General features: G+C 44.1%; 1 protein-coding gene across 1 annotated transcript in view; it reads left to right on the top strand.

Moving 5' to 3' along the window:
* IGF2BP1 (insulin like growth factor 2 mRNA binding protein 1) overlaps positions 1-7,038 on the top strand; it is a 91,451-nt gene that overhangs the window by 63,447 nt on the left and 20,966 nt on the right. The window lies entirely within an intron of this gene.

Below are 7,038 nucleotides of genomic sequence, written 5' to 3'. Positions count from 1 at the left end.
CTATCGTTAGCTTTATGAATTGCAGCCCATTATCAAAGCCATATACAATTCTTGATATCTTTGGGCTATTCTCCATTTAAGGTGCTTTCCCTGCTGTTTGGGAGCCATCAGAAAATTAACCCTGCATTGTTTTTTGCTGCCCCAATTCCCTATTTCCTCTGTTCTAGCTTGCAGCTGGGGGTGGGGGATCACTTTCTCTGCAGGAACAGCTTCCCTATACACATTCCTTCCAGATATGTGCAGACAAAAGAAGACAAGTTCATTTTATATTTATTTACACTTTCTAACTAAAGAAATCTTAGCATGATAAAAATAATGCATATTATGGAAAAATAGTGAAGAGATCAGAGAGAAAATAATGAAATAGAAAAGAGGCAGCTTCTGATCTTGTAAAGTTATAAATGCAATTGTGCTTTGCCCCTCTCTCTAAAATTGCATCATAATTTCCTTCTTTCCACAATCTGTTGCAAAGGGAGGGGAGTTTAGAGAATTAGACATATGCTTCCCTGTGCCCCAGTCAGCATAAGCTTAGCCATCTGTCATTACTCAGTGCTCCTTGTGAAGGGTAGAAAGCCCTCCTCTCCTGCCAACCACACTCAGTGTTTGTCAACTATTAATAAGGCTCCTTTTGAGTACTTACTTTTCTTGAAAGTCTGTGTTATTTGAATAACAAGAAATGGGTCCCATTGATGGATATGCCATGAAATAGCAGAAGATAAGCCAGCTCTCTTTTCTCTCTCATGTCTTACACATAGCCTCTCTCCTATCAGTCCTGTTGGTTTGTTTCTGTTTAGAGATTCACATAGAGACCTAGCAGGTTAACAGAGGAACTCAGAAGGAATATTTCAAAGAGATTTTTAAAACAATCTTTCAGAAAGTGATATGCTAACCCTGTCCATAACCAAAATGACTAGAGTCAAAGGAAATACGGAGCATGCCTGTACCAGTATAAAGTGAATAGGTTTTGGACTATTCCATCATCTAAGGTGCCCTGACTGTGACAGTACTGGTAAAACATGTCAGGTTATAGTCAAGGTAAGAATGGCTATGTTGCTCGCTTAAGGCAGAATATACTACATAACATCAAAACAGCTAAGGATGGTCTGGCTGCCTCAGTTATGGCTGGATTCAAGATGAAGGTAATTATTTGTGGACATGGCAGAGAAAAAGGTTTCCAGAGTATACCTGCCTAGTTTAGGTCCATCTTGAAAAGGGCATTTTTCCCCCTTTGGTCCCCTGCACAATTTTTAGTTTTCCAAATGTGTTAGTCATATAAATTTAAAGGAATGTGACCTATTAAGAATAGAATTAACAGAAAAAGTGTGTGAAGAAACCTTAAAAATGCTGTTATATATAAGTTATTTAATCACCCAGACATAGATGATGTAGAAATAATATGTAATATGTGGATCAGCAGAATAGAAAAGAAAGAATTGGAGAAAATAAAAAAATACCCAAGACCTGCAATTAGGAATAGCATGATGGCAAACGAAAGCAAAGATAGTGCCAGTAGTGATAGGTGCCTGGGTGCACTCCAAAATATCTAAAGCACAACTTGAACACCATTAGCATTGACAAAAATGCTATCAATCAATTGCAAAAGGCAGCTTTACTTAGAACAGCTTATATCTTGTGACAATATTTTATCACCATCAAACAATGTCCTATCCCAGATCCGTGAAGAAGATTCAATGGATGGATAAAAATGCCCAATCCAGCCAAAGCATTTGATTGATTGTGCAATGAAATATAATAATAATAATCAGCCAAAGCATTTGATTGATTGTGCAATGAAATATAATAATAATAATAATAATAATAATAATAATAATAATAAGTAGTAGTAGTAGTAGTAGTAGTAGTAGTACTGAAAAAATAAACAGAAGGATTTATTTTGGCAGCTCAAGAACAAGCCTCTGTAATGAGCAAGTGTCGCCTCTGTAATGAGAAAGATGAGACAGTTGACCACTTGATCAGTGGGTGCAGCAAAATTTCACAAACTGACTACCTACAACGCCAAGCATTGCTAAGATTGTTCACTGGAAATTGTGCCAAAAGTTTGGATTTGAGTACAGCAAAAAGCACTGGGACCATCAGGTTGAGAAGGTTTTAGAGAATGAGAAAGTCAAGTTCTTGTGTGACTTCAGAATCCAGACTGACAGGCACTTGGCCTACAACACACCTGGCATAACAATAATTGAAAAGAAAAAAGTATGGTTCATTGACATTGCAATACCTGGTGATGCATGAATTGAAGATAAACAGCAAGAAAAAATCACAAAATACTGGGACTTGCAGAGCGACTGTGGAAAAAGAAATAATGTGTTGTCCCAATTGTAATTGGAGCCCTTGGAGCAATACCTAAAGGGCTACCTCGCTATTTGAAAATTCTAAATTTACCTGACTTGCACATTCTGACTCTACAAAAACCACCCTACTTGGGACAATTTATATCCTCCGACGTTACCTTAACAGTTCCTAGGTCAGCGATGGCAAACCTTTTTTGGCTCGCATGCCATAAGTGGGGGGAGCACAGGAGGGTAGTGTGCGGGCGTGCTGCACCCATAATGCAATGTGCAACCCCCCAGTGCGTATGCGCGCACTACAGACGCGACCCCCCATTTTTTGCATGCTTTTTTTGCCCTCCCCAGGCTCCAGAGGCTTTATAGGAGCTCGGGGAGGGCAAAAACAGCTTCCCCCGCCCCCCCCAGAAGCCCTCCAGAGGCTTCAGGGACCTTCAGGACGCTTCCTTGAAGCCTCCAGAGCAATCAAAACGAACCTCTGTGCAAACCGGAAGTGACTTCCGGTTTGCTCGGACGGTCGTTTTGAGCGCTCCGAAGGCTTCAGGGACCTTCAGGACGCTTCCCTGAAGCCTCTGGAGCAGTCAAAATGACCCTCTGAGCAAATCGGAAGTCTGTTCCCAAACTTCCGGTTTGCCCGTAGGGCCAGTTTTTTGCACTCCGGAGGCTTCAGGGAAGCTCCTATAAAACCTCTGGAGCCTGGGGAGGGCGAAAAATGGCTTTTAAAAAGGGTGAACGCCTCACCTGCCCTGACAAATGGTTCGCCATCACTGTCCTAGGTCCTTGATTAGGACTCGAGCTGTTAGGCTACCAACCAGCCCCAAAGGCTGTGAATCTCACCAAAGATTAACTGCATTATCATCATAATACCCAATTAATAATAATCCGATATTTCAATGCAGTTTGGCATGGAAAAATGTGCCACTGTATCCATAAAAGGGGCAAAATCACTGCGTGTGAGGGAATTGAAATGCCCAATGGCCAACTAATTAAATGCAATGAAAATGAAGCCTACAAATACTTAGGCATTCTGCAGTTGGATAACATCAAACATGGAGAAGTAAAAACTGTTGTCAGGAGAGAATACACCAACAGAGTTAGGAAAATTTTGAAATCTAAATTAAATGGTGGAAATATAATCAAGGCCATAAATACCTAGGCAATACCAGTTATAAGATACACAGCTGGTATAGTTAACTGGACACAAGCTGATTTGGACATTTTGGACCGAAAAACCAGGAAACTAATGACAATGCACTACAGTTTACATCCATGCGGTGACACTGATAGACTATACCTGCCCCGAAAATCAGGTGGCAGAGGATTATTACAAGTGAAGCAAATAGTTGAAGAAGAAAAACATGCACTGGCTGATTATTTAAAAGAAAGTCAAGAACATCTATTAATCGAAGTAAAGAACAAAAATCTACTGAAGGCCCAACAGACGAAACAAGAATACAGAAAAGATGTGATAAAATCAAGAATGGAGAGTTGGGAGAACAAAGCATTGCATGGTCAATTTCTGGAAAAAATAAAAGATAAAGTGGACAGTGAAAAAACTTGGTTATGGTTAACAACAGGTACATTGAAGAAAGAAACAGAGTCACTAATCCTGGCTGCGCAAGAACAAGCTATCCGAACAAATGCCATTAAGGCCAAAATCGAAAAATCCTACGGGTTTTTCGTATACAAACAGACAAAATACGGGCGCATAACACACCAGTCATCACACTGGTTGAGAAAAATAAGGTTACAATCATAGACATCGCAATACCAGGTGATAGCATGGTCGACGAGAAGGAACATGAAAAAATCGTGAAATACCAGGACTTAAAAATTGAAATTCAACGATTATGGCACAAACCAGCAGTGGTAATTCCAGTGGTAATCGGCACACTGGGTGCTATTCCAAAAGCACTGGAATTACATTTAAAACAGTTAAAACTTGACAAAATTACCATCAGTCAAATGCAAAAAGCTGCACTGCTTGGATCTGCACGTATATTACGAAAATACGGTACGACGTCCTAGGCCCCTGGGTGGGGCCCGACTAGTAATCAATGCCAAATCCGGCAAATCCGGCAAAACAACTGGCCGCTGTGATACAATTGTATAATAATAATATAATAGCAACAGCATCAACATCAACAAAATTCCACACGGGGTCAGTCATCGCCTGACATCAGATGCTATGGCTCCTTGACATCTGTCGAAAAACGGGCTATAGGGCTCAGTTGTTACTGCCAGGGAATCAGGGCATGCAACTGCAAAGCTACTGGAACAAGCACAAAACTTGGACAACTGAAGAAAATCGAGAAATCATCAAATGTGATACCCATTGTCATCAGGACTTTTGGTACCATGTCCTTTACAGGGTAGAGCAGAGGAGTTTGGGAAATATCTACATGACAAAGTCGCTCAAATCCGGATGGGATGGACCCCCTTCAGTGGTTCAGTAGAGACGCCCGTGGCGAGTCTTGAGGGTCCGCTTTGGGAGGAGTTTGATTCGGTTGCCATCGAGGATTTGGACAGGTTGCGTGGACGTCTGCGACCCACCACATGTTTATTGGACCCGTGTCCCTCCTGGCTTGTACTGGCATCCTGGGAGGTTACACGTGACTGGCTCCTGGTCCTAGTGAACACTTCGTTGGGTGAGGGGTCTCTACCAGCCGCCTTGAAAGAGGCGATGGTGAGACCCCTGCTCAAGAAGTCTTCCCTGGACCCGACGGACCTAGTCAATTACCGTCCAGTCTCCAACCTTCCTTTTTTAGCGAAGGTTGTAGAGAGTGTGGTGGCACAGCAGTTCCCACGCCACCTGGAGGAAAATGATTATCTAGACCCGCGCCAGTCCGGCTTCCGACCCGGGCACAGCACGGAGACGGCCTTGGTCGCATTGGTGGATGATCTCTGGCGGGCCAGAGATAGGGGTTGTTCCTCTATCCTGGTCCTATTAGACCTCTCGGCGGCTTTCGATACCATCGACCATGGTATCCTGTTGCACCGGCTGGAGGGGTTGGGAGTCAGGGGCACCGTGTTACGGTGGTTTGGCTCCTACCTCACTGACCGGACGCAACGTGTGTTGGCAGGGGAGCAGAGATCGACCCGGAGGCCTCTCACATGTGGAGTGCCACAGGGTTCGGTACTCTCGCCTCTCCTGTTCAACACATACATGAAACCGCTGGGCGAGATCATCCGTGGTTTTGGGGTGGGATATCATCTGTATGCTGATGACACTCAGCTATACATCTCCACCCCAAACCACCCCAATGAGGCCATCGAAGTGATGTCCCGGTGTTTGGAGGCCGTACGGATCTGGATGGATGGCAACCGACTGAAACTCAACCCTTCCAAGACGGAGTGGCTGTGGCTTCCGGCGCCCCGGTTCAACCAGGTGTTTCCATCTCTGGCCATTGGGGGCGTGCAACTAGCCCCTATGGAACAGGTGCGCAATTTGGGCGTCCTCCTGGATGCCCGGCTGTCCATGGATGACCATGTAACAGCCGTGGCAAGGGGGGCGTTCCATCAGGTTCGCCTGATGCGCCAATTGCGCCCCTTATTGGACCGGGATGCCCTACGCACAGTCACCCATGCGCTGGTGACGTCTCGCCTGGACTACTGCAATGCTCTCTACATGGGGCTTCCTTTGAGATGCACTCGGAGACTACAGTTGGTCCATAACGCGGCCGCGCGGGTGATCATGGGGAGGACTAGATTCTCCCCTGTAACACCTCTCCTGCGCGAGCTGCACTGGCTTCCTGTGGTCTTCCGAGTGCGTTTCAAGGTCTTGATTATGATCTTTAAAGCGCTCCATGGCACAGGGCCTAGTTACATGCAGGATCGCATCCTGCCCCACACATCCCTACGACCAATCCGCTCTCACAGAGAGGGACTTCTCCGGGTGCCGACCGCCAAACAGTGCCGGGGGGCGACACCCAGGAGCAGAGCCTTCTCTGTGATGGGCCCAGCCCTGTGGAATGACCTCCCCCGGGACATCAGGATTACTTCCGATCTCCGCTCCTTCCGTGTACAACTGAAAACCCACCTCTTCCAACTATCTGGCCTGGCTCAACCGTAATTTTCTCGTACTCCTCCTGACTGTCTGTTTTTTAACATTTTGAATTTGGACTGTACATGGGGTTTTGTAATTAGGGTATTTTAATGGTTTTTAATTGTCTATGTATTGTATCTGTTAACCTCCTCCGAACATGTGTGTCTTTGTACTTATGTATGTCATGGATTTATGTAAATGTTATATGTTTTTTACTCCATTGTACGCCGCCCCGAGTCCTTTTCGGAAAGGGAGCGGCTAATAAATTTAAATTATTATTAATTATTATTATTAATTTTACAAAGCACATCAAGAAATTATAGCTTCCTGCAATAACATCGCAGAACTGCAGAAAGTTGCACTACTAGGAACATCATATATTTTAAGAAGATACTTGGCTGATACCTAGGACGCTGGAAATTGTGCCAAAAGTTTGGATTTGAGTACAGCAAAAACCACTGGGAATATCAGGTTGAGAAGGTTCTAGAGAATGAAAAAGTCAAGATCTTGTGGGATTTCAGAATTCAGACTAACAGGCACTTGGCCCACAACACACCTGATATAACAATAGTTGAAAAGAAAAAAGTTTGGTTCATTGACATTGCAATACTTGGCGATGTGCGAATTGAAGATAAGCAGCAAGAAAAAAATCACAAAGTACCGGGACTTGCAAATTGAAGTTGAGCGACT

The sequence above is a fragment of the Natrix helvetica genome (assembly GCF_964273705.1).
Source record: "Natrix helvetica genome assembly, chromosome: Z".
NCBI lineage: Eukaryota > Metazoa > Chordata > Lepidosauria > Squamata > Natricidae > Natrix > Natrix helvetica.
Note: the sequence above shows the minus strand (reverse complement) of the source record. Positions and strands in the feature narration are given on the sequence as shown.